This window comes from Arachis hypogaea, chromosome 4 (assembly GCF_003086295.3).
Source record: "Arachis hypogaea cultivar Tifrunner chromosome 4, arahy.Tifrunner.gnm2.J5K5, whole genome shotgun sequence".
NCBI classification, from domain to species: domain Eukaryota; kingdom Viridiplantae; phylum Streptophyta; class Magnoliopsida; order Fabales; family Fabaceae; genus Arachis; species Arachis hypogaea.
In genome coordinates, this window is record NC_092039.1 from 66,690,017 (window position 1) to 66,703,322 (window position 13,306).

General features: G+C 36.6%; 1 non-coding gene across 1 annotated transcript; it reads right to left on the minus strand.

Moving 5' to 3' along the window:
* Positions 1–10,255: 10,255 nt before the first annotated feature.
* LOC112799516 (small nucleolar RNA R71) lies at positions 10,256–10,359 on the minus strand. Its single transcript, XR_003201092.1, has one exon. It is a non-coding gene; the product is annotated as a small nucleolar RNA R71 (small nucleolar RNA).
* Between the last annotated feature and the right edge of the window lie 2,947 nt (positions 10,360–13,306).

A 13,306-nucleotide genomic window follows, 5' to 3' on the forward strand; every position in this document is an offset into this window, starting at 1 on the left:
GTGAGAACTCATAGTAGTTGTTAGAATTAAGAAGGGAAACCAAAAACAAATAAACAAGTAAAAGAAAAATATTTACAATAACAAATAATAAGGCACACGTTTGCAACTCCCCGGCAACGGCACCATTTTGAAGAACGAAACTCTCGCACGATCTAGAATTTCACAAATAAATTCCCGTTGTAAGTATAGCTTATAGACCGACAAGAATTCCTTTCTTACAAAAGTTTTGGTTGTCACAAGTAACAAACCCAATAAAATTTATAAACCGAAGTATTCAAACCTCGGGTCGTCTTCTCAAGGAATTGCAAGGTGGTGTGTTTATTATTGGTTATGGAAAACAGTGTTTTTGGGTTTTGAAGGGTTTTGAACAAGAGAAATAAATTGTAGGAATTAGTAAATCAATAACTAAGAAAACTCTTGCCAAGGTATGAGAATTGGATTTTAATCCTTATCAGGTGTGCTGAGAATTGGGTTTTAATCCCACTTAATTATCCCTTATTAAATAAAGGAAAGTCAAGTGGACTAATTAAATTGATCCTCGAGTTTCAGTCAACTTTTAGAGCGATCCAAATTAATTAGCAATTGCCAATTTCAACCACTACTGAGTTTGATAACTCAAGTATCATCAATTACTTAACTAAAGCCAAAAGGGAAGAAAATCTACTCGAATGAAAATAATTTGGATAGAGCCCAAGTCTGGAATACCTCAAATTGTATTAAATAGGAAATCAATCTAAACATGAAGAGTTCATAAACCAAATTGAGAAAATAAATAAAAGGAATATTGAACTTGTAAATGAAGAGAAGTAGTCTAAACATAATAAAAATCCTAAATCCTAATTCTAATTTCTAAGAGAGAGGAGATAACCTCTCTCTCTAAAAGCTATATCTAATCCTAAAACTATGTATGAATGTATGTTGTATGACGTATCTCGATGAATGGATGAATTTCCCAATTTATAGCCTTTAATCTGTGTTCTCTGGGCTTGGATATGGACCAAATAACGACCCAAAATCATCTTCAGCGCATTCGACAATTTCTTCAGATCACCCAAGTCACGCGTCCGCGTGGGTCACGCGTCCGCGTGGGTCACGCGGTCGCGTCATCTGGAGTTTTGCTCTTCCACGCGATCGCGTCAGTCATGCATCCGCGTCAGTTGTGTTTCGCGCCACTCACGCGTTTGCGTCATCCATGCGCTCGCGTTGATGCTCTTTGCGCTAAGCACGCGTTCGCGTGGGTCACGCATTCGCGTCGCTTCCAGTTTCTTCAAAAACTCCATTTTGTGATTTCCATCTATTTTTGTATGTTTCCTTTCCATCCTTTAAGTCATTCCTGCCCTATAAAACCTGAAAGTACTCAACACACAAATCACGGTATCGAATGGTAATAAAGGATAATTAAATTTAATATTTTTAAAGCATAGGAAACATGTTTTCTCATATGTCATATCATAAGGAAGGAATTGTAAAACCATGCTAATTCATATGAATAAGTAGGTGAAGAGTTGATAAAATCATTCAATTTAAGCACAAGATATATCATAAAATGGTGGTTTATCAGGCTTCCTTACGATTCGCTTGAACTATTGCCACCTTCTTCAAACATTCTTCCACTAGTTTACTTTTATTCACCAGTTCAGCAAAATTTCTTATCTCTAGCACAACAACAGAATTCATCAGTTCTTCTCGGAGTCCTCCTTCAAACTTCAAACACTTCCATTCCTCAAAGTCTACTGGGTTCCCTTGATAAATCTTAGAGAAATGGCACAAGTCATCGAACTTACGGGCATACTCAGCAATAGTCATATCCCCTTGCTTCAGCTGCATAAGCTCCATCTCCTTGGCATCACGTGCTGCTCTCGGAAAATACTTCTTATAGAATTCGTCTCTAAAGGAATCCCAAGGAATGTCACCTTCATTCTGTTGCAGCAATTGCTGTATCCCTTGCCACCAGTACTCAGCCTCTCCTTCGAGCACATAAGTAGCAAACTCTACATGTTGGCCTTCCGGAACATGTTGTGCTTGTAGTGATCGCACGATGCCTCGGAACCAGTTGTCAGCATCAGTCGCAACGATTGTACCTTTGAACTTAGGTGGATTCACTTTCAGAAAAGTACAAAGGGTCATGAGTTTATCAAGATGCGCTAGATCAACCTTGTTATTTCCATTATCCTCTCTGTTTTCGTTTCCAGTTTCATTTCTCACTTCGAGACGCTCAACAGCCCTAGCAGCAGCCATCGTAGCCTCATGCACTGCCTCAGCTACAATGTTCATCGTAGCCATAATGGTTTCCTGTCCTCTCTCTCGGTTATCACTAGGGGTTCCTTCCCGCGCACTCTGTCTTCGTGGTCTCATTGTAGTCCTGTTCACACCAAACAATCATTATTAAGGTGATCAGTCTCAATACCTCATGTTAAGTGTGAACATTCCCAAAATGAAAACACAGAAACAATCATGCAACACATATCATTGAGATATCCTATAAGCATGAGACACACAACAGAGTATGCAATGAAGCATAGTCAGTCCACTCCCTATGCTCTACTGGGAACGAACTACTCTGATACCAAATTGTAACGACCCAATTTCTGATACGTCATGATCGTATGAGAAACTGAGCGCTACGAATTTGTCTTCCTAATTATTATCTATTATTTATTATATGAGCCTGATTCGTTGTTAAAAGCGTAGTTATTTTGCGAGGTAATTTTTTTTTAAAACATTTGGATTAATAAACAGAATCATTCATAATCAATTCACAACTGATAATATATAAAATAGTTATAAACAACCACACCTAAATATATCTATATCAGTTGACAACATTTCGTGATCCAGCCTTTATTAGAGTATAGACTTTTAGTTAGAACACCCAAAGATATAGCTAAATAATATCTATATACATAGGTATACATACAATATCCCAGGCCCTGACCTGTTCAAGAAGTCCCTAAGCTGGCACCCAGGCTAGCCTAGACTCCATACTCACCTAGTCCCTCTAAACTACTAAAGCGAGAGAAAGTACGTTCTAGGTCTTCAAAACTCAAGTCAGGTGGAACGTCACCAAAAAGTAGAACATCATCTGTTACTCCTCTGCACGATCAGATGTTTCCATATGACGTCTCTCTGGTAACTCATCAAGTAGTCACAAAATAAGAGTCTCGTACACAGGATTTAGGTTAAAGTTTGTAGATAAGCAGGGTGCAGACGTTGGCTGGCCTCACAGTATATACATATGAACAGGTAATGGAGTTCACTCTAGACTCAGAAGACTACCTAGAGCGGAATCCTCTTTGCAGAACAGTCATCAGCAAACTACGGAAGGGTACTCATGCTTCCATCTGAAGGGGGAAGGGAGAGAGAAGGGGTAAGAATTGGGGAGTTCTTAGTAGGACCGGGGTTATTAGTTACGTTCATTAATTCCGTATTGCTTAGCAGATAAATAGCAAAATACCGAGAAGCATTAGACATAAGAAATAGATAAATAGAGAAAATAAAGAAAACAAAAAGCAAAACACAAATTAAAGAATACAAGAAAATAAAACACAGACACAGTGAATAGAATACAAACAAAGAAAGCATACATTCAAATAACAATCATAACAGAGGAAATGCACAACTAAGTATGATGCATGTCTAGCCCTAGTGCAGGTAATGAGCTCATCTATCAGTTACATACCCGCTCCCGACGTTACCCAACAACCTCTGTCTGGATAAGGCTTTCCTATTGGCAATATCCACTGCAAGCAACTTTTCTCTTGCAGGGTATCCAAGCAACCTTTGTCTTGCAGGGCAACACTTGTTAGCCGATATACACCCAACACACTCACTATAAGCAACCTTTGTCTTACAGGAGCACAACACACTCATTGTAAGCAACCTCTATCTTACAGGAGCACACTAATCTCGATACCTCTGTAAGCAACCTCTGTCTTACAGCAAAGCATTATAGCAAGGTATCCAAGGAAACATTCTTAGTGGTCGTACTACCATCCATCTGACTGCCTCTCTGCAGCAGATTCTTACATAATCATTCTCATTATCATCATTCATTAACATTCCCATTATTCATCATCACTTTCACATTCTCATGCAGTACCTCTTTCTTTCTCTGTTCAATCATACTATACAAACTTTACAGCTTTTACTTTTACAACATCTTAACTCAAACCATTTTTAAATCACATTACTCTTTTCTCGTTGTCTTTTTACTTTGCTTTGATTACTCTTTTCTCTGTATCCCTTTATTCTTCTCTGGTTACTCTATTCTCTGTGTTTCTTTACTCTGCTCTGATTTTTCTGCTTAACATATGTATTTAAAGCTTATGTAAATTTCGGTATGAATAGTTAGTCTGTCCCAAGTATAGGTTCATTAAGTCTATACTAAAACAATTTAACTTTTCATATAATACCTAACCCTAGCCGCAACTCAAGGACTAACTATGTTGCCCTAGTTCGTTCACTAATCTATGTCTGTTTCTGTCATTAAAATTTTACAGACTTTTCTTTAGTTTTTATCTTTTCTTTAACCTTTTATCTTTCATTTATCTTTGCCTCACTATCATATTATTACCACTCCCTAAGTGTTTTATGAAAGTAATTAGGAGAATTCTGCACTTAAAGTTGTCTTTCTAAAGCTTTTACAGAAAACTGCCTTTTTCGTATTATTTTATTATTTTTATTAAAATAATATTTTTAATTAAATATTCTTATTTAATATTTTATTATTATTTATTATTTTATCATTAATTTTTCGAAAATTACCTTACTTTAACCTTTAACCTTTAGAATTCACTTTTTACAACCAGTAACTTTTAATATTTCAAATTTAACCACCCTAACTTTCAGAAATTACAAAATAACCCCTCAAACACCAAAATAATTATAACCTTGCCCTTTTTAAGATCTAAAAGGTGTTCTTCATATTCTTCATAAATTCTTCAGATTCTTTCTCTGTTTTTTACCCGTTTTTCAGTCTTTTCAGCAACCGATTTTTACCAAAATTCATAATAAATTCCCAGCCACTAAAACCCCATCTTTTCTACATGATTTTAACATGAATTTAACCCCAATTTAAGACCTAGGGTTCGTTTTTCCAGCAGCTCTCAAGAACAACATTCATAGCTTGAATATCATCAAATTTCATCAAAATTTCAACAAGCTTTCACCAAGAATAACTCATATAAGCAATCAATTTCAAGCATAACCAAACCATATCATAATCACACATCTCAAACACAATCAATCAAGATTAAGTTCGTCACACCCTACCTGGTTTTGCTGCTCCTAATTCGGTTAGACTTTCAGGTGGTCCTTAAGCACTTTTACCTCCTAAATCACATCAAGAACAACTTTAAATCCAAAAACCCTCAACTAACCAAATCTCACTCATCATGTCAGGAAGTGATTTCTAACCTTATACTTGCTGTAAATTCATGTTTCTTGGCCCTCAAGTCAAGTTAAGCATGATTCCTAAGGAAAAACATCAAGAAAACACATGTTTTGCATGGTTTTCCTTGAAAACCGAATTGAAGAGGGAGGGAGACAGCCATCTCACCTTATTTCCACCCTTCATATGTTATACGGTTATGTAGAGGAAGAAAAGAGGATCATTTTGGTGAAATCGGAATTTTGATTTGAGTTTTAGTTCAGAAGAAATCAAGCTTTGAAGATTAAGTGTTCATCAAAGTTTCTCTCTTTTCTCTCTTGTTATTTTCGGCCAAAATGATGAAATGAGACAGCCTTGGAGTGTCTTGGGGGTGTAGGGTGAGTTTTGATTGGTTGGCTTAAATGTGGATTATAATAATATTAAAATATCTTAGGTGTATAACTACTAAAACTAGGTGTATCGGAACACACGTAAAAACATCTCTAAAAATTCTTTTCTGAGATACTAGCATAAAAGACACTAGTAAAATATTTAATATGAGAATAGATAATGTATGATGAGGCCTTAGCATTGCTAAAATCATCAGAGAGTGCTGGTGTTAAGCTGCACCAGTAAATTGTGAACCCAGTTAAACCGATTTTCTATTTTTAACTAAAACTAACCAGGTATCCTTATAATATCATTCAAGAAGCTTCTAATACTAATATAATGATAATATTATCCTATTATCTCTCTTCTTTCATGAATCGAGTCCGGTTCGTCAAACTGAGACTATTTACAAAAAACAGAATCAAAACTCTTAATCGATACGGTTCAAAAACTGGGCTCTTCATGACTACGTTATTGAGCTTGCCTCAGAAAAGGTTCTATCTTAAAGATGACATAATGACAATGAGGATTGAGATACTTGATGATATAGCAGAAGTTCTCCCCTTACTGATCTTTCAGAGAAATCCATATTTCCAAAAAAGTTCTCACGTACACGAAAACCGGGGTTGTTACAGCTTAGGCTACTGAGCGTGTTTATTATTTAAGTTTGAAGAGATTTGGGAACATTGGTTGGGATAAAATGGTGTTTTTTATTTCTATATTTGGGAATTTGGTGCATACTCATGTATTAATGATGAGCGGATAATTTATATGCTTTTTGACATTTTTTTAGGTAGTTTTTAGTAGGGTCTAGCTACTTTTAGGGATGTTTTTATTAGTTCTTATGAAAAATTCACATTTTTGGACTTTACTATAAGTTTGTGTGTTTTTCTATGATTTCAGGTATTTTCTGGCTGAAATTGAGGGACCTGAGCAAAAATATGATTCAGGCTGAAAAAAGATTGCTGATGTTGTTGGATTCTGACCTCTCTGCACTCAAGACATATTTTCTGGAGCTACAGAACTCTAAATGGCGCGCTCTCAATTTCGTTGGAAAGTAGACATCTATGGCTTTCCAGAAATATTTAATAGTTCATACTTTGTTTGAGCTTAGATGACGCAAACGGGTGTTCAATGCCAGCTCCATGCTGTATTCTGGAGTAAAACGCCAGAAACATGTCACAAACCAGAGTTAAACGCCAAAAACATGTTACAACTTGGCGTTTAACCCCAAGAGAAGCCTCTGCACGTGTACAGCTCAAGCTCAACCCAAGCACACACCAAAGTGGGACCCAGAAGTGGATTTCTGCACTTAGACTAATTTTTGTAAACCCTAATAGCTAAGTTTAGTATAAATAGAACTTTTTACTATTGTACTAGGCGTCTTTGACCAAGTCTTATCTTTGGATTGTCTTTTGATTCATTGATCATGTTTTGGGGGCTGGCCTCACAGCCATGCCTGCACCTTTATCACTTATGTATTTTCAATGATGGAGTTTCTACACACCATAGATTAAGGTGTAGAGCTCTGCTGTTCCTCGAGTATTAATACAATTACTATTATTCTTCTATTCAATTAAGCTTATTCTTATTTAAAGATATTCGCTGCACTTCAACATGTTGAATGTGATGATCTGTGACACTCATCATCATTCTCACCTATGAACGCGTGCCTGACAACCACTCCCGTTCTACCTTAGATCGAGCGCATATCTCTTGGATTCCTTAATCAGAATCTTCGTGGTATAAGCTAGAATCCATTGGCAGAATTCTTGAGAATCCAAAAAGTCTAAACCTTATCTGTGGTATTCCGAGTAGGATTCATGGATTGAATGACTGTGACGAGCTTCAAACTCGCGAGTGTTGGGCATAGTGACAGACGCAAAAGAATCACTGGATTTTATTCCGACATGATCGAGAACCGATAGATGGTTAGCCGTGCTGTGACTGAGCATTTGGACCATTTTCACAGAGAGGATGGGAAGTAGCCATTGACAATGGTGACTCCCTACATACAGCTTTCCATAGAAAGGAGTAAGAATGATTGGATGAAAGTAGTAGGAAAGTAGAGATTCAGAAGGAACAAAGCATCTCCATACACTTGTCTGAAATTCCCAGCAATGATTTACATAAGTATCTCTATCTCTATTTTATGCTTTATTTATCTTTATATTCGAAAACCATTATAACCATTTGAATCTGCCTAACTGTGATTTACAAGATGATCATAGCTTGCTTCATACCAACAATCTCCGTGGGATCGACCCTTACTCACGTAAGGTATTACTTGGACGACCCAGTGCACTTGCTGGTTAGTTGTGCGAAGTTGTGACAAAGTGTGATTCGCGTTTAAGAGCTCCAAGTCTTTGGTGCCATTGTTGATGATCACAATTTTGTGCACCAAGTTTTTGGCGCCATTGCCGGGGATTGTTCGAGTTTGGACAATTGACGGTTCATCTTGTTGCTCAGATTAGGTAATTTTCTTTTCAAAAAGTTTTCAAAAATCTTTCAAAATTTTTTATTTTGTTTTCGTTTTTTTTAAATATAATTTTTGAAAAAAAAAATACAAAAATTAATAAAATCATAAAAACCAAAAATATTTTGTGTTTCTTGTTTGAGTTTAGTGTCAATTTTTAAGTTTGGTGTTAATTGCATTTTAAAAAAAAAACATTTTATGCATTTTTCAAAAACTCATGCATGGTGTTCTTGTTTGATCTTCATATTTTCTTGTTTTGTGTCTTTTGTTATTTTTCATATGCATTTTTGCATTCATAGTGTTTAAACATGAAAATTTTTTAAGTTTGGTGTCTTGCATGTTTTTCTTTTCTTGAAATTTTTTTTCAAAAATAAGTCTTGATGGTCATCTTGATCTTCAAAGTGTTCTTGGTGTTCATCTTGACATTCATAGTGTTCTTGCATGCATCACTGGTTTTGATCCAAAATTTTCATGTTTTGGGTCATATGTATGTTTTTCTCTCTCATCATTAAAAATTTAAAAATAAAAAAAATATATTTTCCTTCTTTCTCTCATAAATTTCGAAATCTTTGGGTTGACTTAGTCAAAAAATTTTAAAATTAGTTGTTTCTTGTTAGTCAAGTCAAGATTTCAATTTTAAAAATCTTATCTTTTCAAAATCTTTTTCAAAAATCAAATCTTTTTCATTTTTCTTTTATATTTTCGAAATTTTTTTTATTTTCAAAATATTTTTCTTATCTTTATTTCAAAATTTCAAAAACTTTACTAATAATTAATGTGATTGATTAAAAAATTTGAAGTTTGTTACTTTCTTGTTAAGAAAGGTTCAATCTTTAAATTCTAAAATCATATCTTTTAGTTTCTTGTTAGTCAAGTAATCAAATTTTAATTTTAAAAATCAAATCTCTTCCAAAATATCTTTTTCAATCATATCTTTTTAATCACATCTTTTCTTTTCAATCATATCTTTTCAAACATATGCTTTTCAAATCATATCTTTTTCAAAATTGATTTCAAAATATTTTTCTAACTTCTCAACTTGTCAAAATTGATTTTCAAATCTTTTTCAACTAACTAATTGACTTTTTGTTTGTTTTACTATGTCTTATCTTTTTTTTTTCAAAATCACGTAACTACTTTTCTCTCTCTAATTTTCAAAAATTCCTCACCCTTTTTCAAAAATTCTTTTTAATTAACTAATTGTTTCAAATTTTAATTTTAATTTTATTTCTTCTCTTAATTTTCGAAAATCACTAACCATTTTTCAAAAATAATTTTCGAAATTATCTCCCTTTCATCTCATTCTATTTATTTTATTTAATTACTAACACTTCTCTTCATCTAAAAATTCGAACCCTCTCTTCTCCTCTGCGTTCGAATTTTTCTCCTCCTTCTTCTATTCTTTTCTTCTTCTACTTAGATAAAGGAATCTCTATACTATGACATAGAGGATTCTTCTTCTTTTTTGTTCTCTTCTTTTTCATATGAGCAGGAGCAAGGACAAGGACATTCTTGTTGAAGCAGATCTTGAACTTGAAAGGACTCTGAAGAAGAAACTAAGAGAAACTAAAGCACAAAAATTCAAAGAAAACCTTACAGAGAATCTCGAAAAAGAAGAAATGGCCGAACCCAATAACGATGGTGTAGGCGCAAGGAGGATGCTTGGTGATTATACTACACCCACTTCTATTTTTTATGGAAGAAGCATCTCAATCCCTACCATTAGAGCAAACAATTTTGAGCTGAAGCCTCAACTAGTTACTCTAATGCAACAGAATTGCAAGTTTCATGGACTTCCATCAGAAGATCCCTATCAGTTCTTAACTAAATTCTTGCAGATCTGTGATACTGTTAAGACTAATAGAGTAGATCCTAAAGTCTACAGGCTCATGCTTTTCCCCTTTGCTGTAAGAGACAGGGCTAGAACATGGTTGGACTCACAACCTAAAGATAGCCTGGACTCTTGGGATAAGCTGGTCACGGCCTTCTTGGCCAAGTTCTTTCCTTCTCAAAAGCTGAGCAAGCTTAGTGTGGATGTTCAGACCTTCAAACAAAAAGATGGTGAATCCCTCTATGAAGCTTGGGAAAGATACAAGCAGTTGACCAAAAAGTGTCGTTCTGGCATGCTTTCAGAATGGACCATTTTAGATATCTTCTATGATGGTCTATCTGAGCTTTCTAAGATGTCACTGGACCATTCTATAGGTGGATCCATTCACTTAAAGAAAACGCCTGCAGAAGCTCAAGAACTCATTGATATGGTTGCAAATAACCAATTCATGTACACCTCTGAGAGGAATCATGTGAATAATGGGATGCCTCAGAAAAGGGGAGTTCTTGAAATTGATACTCTGAATGCCATATTGGCTTAGAACAAAATGTTGACTCAAGAAGTCAACATGATTTCTCAGAGTCTGAATGGATGGCAAAATGCATCCAACAGTACTAAAGAGGCATCTTCTGAAGAAGAAGCTTATGATCATGAGAACCCTGCAATGGCAGAGGTAAATTACATAGGTGAACCCTATGGAAATACCTATAATTCCTCATGGAGAAATCATCCAAATTTCTCATGGAAGGATCAACAAAAGCCTCAACAAGGCTTTAATAATGGTGGAAGAAACAGGTTTAGCAATGACAAGCCTTTTCCATCATCTTCTCAGCAACAGACAGAAAATTCTGAGCAGAGCCCCTCTAGCTTAGCAAACATAGTCTCTAATCTATCTAAGGCCACTTTAAGTTTCATGAGTGAAACAAGGTTCTCCATTAGGAATTTGGAGGAACAAGTGGGTCAGTTGAGTAAAAAAATCACTAAAACTCCTCCTAGTACTCTCCCAAGCAATACATAAGAGAATCCCAAAAGAGAGTGCAAGGCCATTGATATAATCAATATGGCCGAATGCCTAAAGGAGGAGAAGGACGTGAATCCCAGTGAGGAAGACCTCCTGGGACTTCCTTTGAACAAAAAGGAGTTCCAAACTGAGGAACCTAAGGAATCTGAGGCTCACCTAGAGACCATAGAGATCCCATTGAACCTCCTTTCACCATTCATGAGCTCTGAGAACTATTCTTCCTCGAAAGGGGATGAAGATATAATTGAAGAGCAAGTTGCTCAATATCTAAGAGCCATCATGAAGCTGAATGCCAAGTTGTTTGGTAATGAGACTTGGAAATGTGAACCTCCCTTGCTCATTAGTGAACTAGATACATGGGTTCAGCAAACTCTACCTCAAAAGAAACAAGATCCTGGTAAATTATTAATATCATGTACCATAGGCACCATGACCTTTGAGAAGGCTCTGTGTGACCTGGGGTTAGGTATAAATCTTATGCCACTCTCTGTAATGGAGAAGCTGGGGATCTTTGAGGTACAAGCTGCAAGAATCTCATTAGAGATGGCAGACAAGTCAGTAAAATAAGCTTATGTATTGGTAGAGGACGTGTTAGTGAAGCCTAAAGGCCTTTACATCGCTGCTGATTTCATAATATTAGACACTGGGAAGAATGAGAATGAATCGATCATTCTTGGAAGACCCTTCCTAGCCACAGCAGGAGCTGTGATTGATGTTGACAGAGGAAAGCTAGTCCTTCAATTGAATGGGGACTACCTTGTGTTTAAAGCTCAAGGATGAAAAGCTTCTCTCAATACAAAGTCAAACAAGGCCCCCACAGTCAAACTCTAAGTTTGGTGTTGGGAGGCCACAACCAAACTCTAAGTTAGGTGTTGAACCCCCACATTCAAACTCTAAGTTTGGTGTTGGGAGGTCCCAACAATGCTCTGATGATCTGTGAAGCTCCATGAGAGCTGACTGTCAAGCTATTGACATTAAAGAAGTGCTTATTGAGAGGCAACCCAATTTTTATTTATCTATATTTCTATTGTTCTTTTATGTTTAATTAGGTATATGATCAAGTGGAGTCACAAAACAATTGCAAAAATTAAAAACAGAATCAAAAACAGTAGAAGAAACAGCACACCCTGAAGGAAGAGCTTACTGGCATTTAAATGCCAGTAAGGAGCATATGGCTGGCGTTCAACACCAAAACAGAGCATGAAGGTGGCGTTGAACGCCAGAAACAAGCAACAGTCTGGCATTTAAACGCCAGGATTGCACCCTGAAGAGAGCTGGCATTAAATCCCAGAAACAAGCATAGAGCTGGCATTTAACGCCAGAAACAAGCATAGAGCTGGCGTTAAACGCCATAAACAAGCATCAGTCTGGCGTTAAATGCTAGGATTGCATGCAGATGGCATTTTACACACCTAGAGGGTGCAGGGATGAGAAATCCTTGACACCTCAGGATCTGTGGACCCCACAAGATCACCTCAGGATCTGTGGACCCCACAGGATCCTCACCTACCTTCTCCCTCTCTCTCACACATTTTTATAACACTCTTCCCCAAACATCATTCACCAATCACCTCAATCACTCTTCCCCATCACCTCTTCACCACTCACATCCATCCTTTCTTCCCCATAAACCCTACCTACCTTCAGATTCAAAATCTCTTTCCCACCCAAACTCACCCTAAATGACCGAATCCTTACCCCTCTCTCTCCACTATATAAACCCCCCATCCTTCTTCATTTTCACACAACACCACCCTCTCTTCTCCCCTTAGGCCGAAACCTACACCACTCTCCCTCTCCTCCATCTCTTCTTCTTCTTCATCTATTCTTTCTTCTTTTGCTCGAGGGAGAGCAACATTCTAAGTTTGGTGTGGTAAAAGCATAGCTTTTTTGTTTTTCCATAACCATTGATGGCACCTAAGGCCGGAGAAACCTCTAGAAAGAGGAAAGGGAAGACAAAATCTTTCACCCCCGAGTCATGGGAGATGGAGAGATTCATCTCAAAAGCCCACCAAGACCACTTCTATGATGTTGTGGCCAAGAAGAAGGTGATCCCTGAGGTCCCTTTCATGCTCAAGAAAAATGAGTATCTGGAGATTCGACATGAGATCCAAAGAAGAGGTTGGGAAGTTCTTACCAACCCCATTCAACAAGTTAGAATCTTAATGGTTCAAGAGTTCTATGCCAATGCATGGATCACTAGGAACCATGATCAAAGTA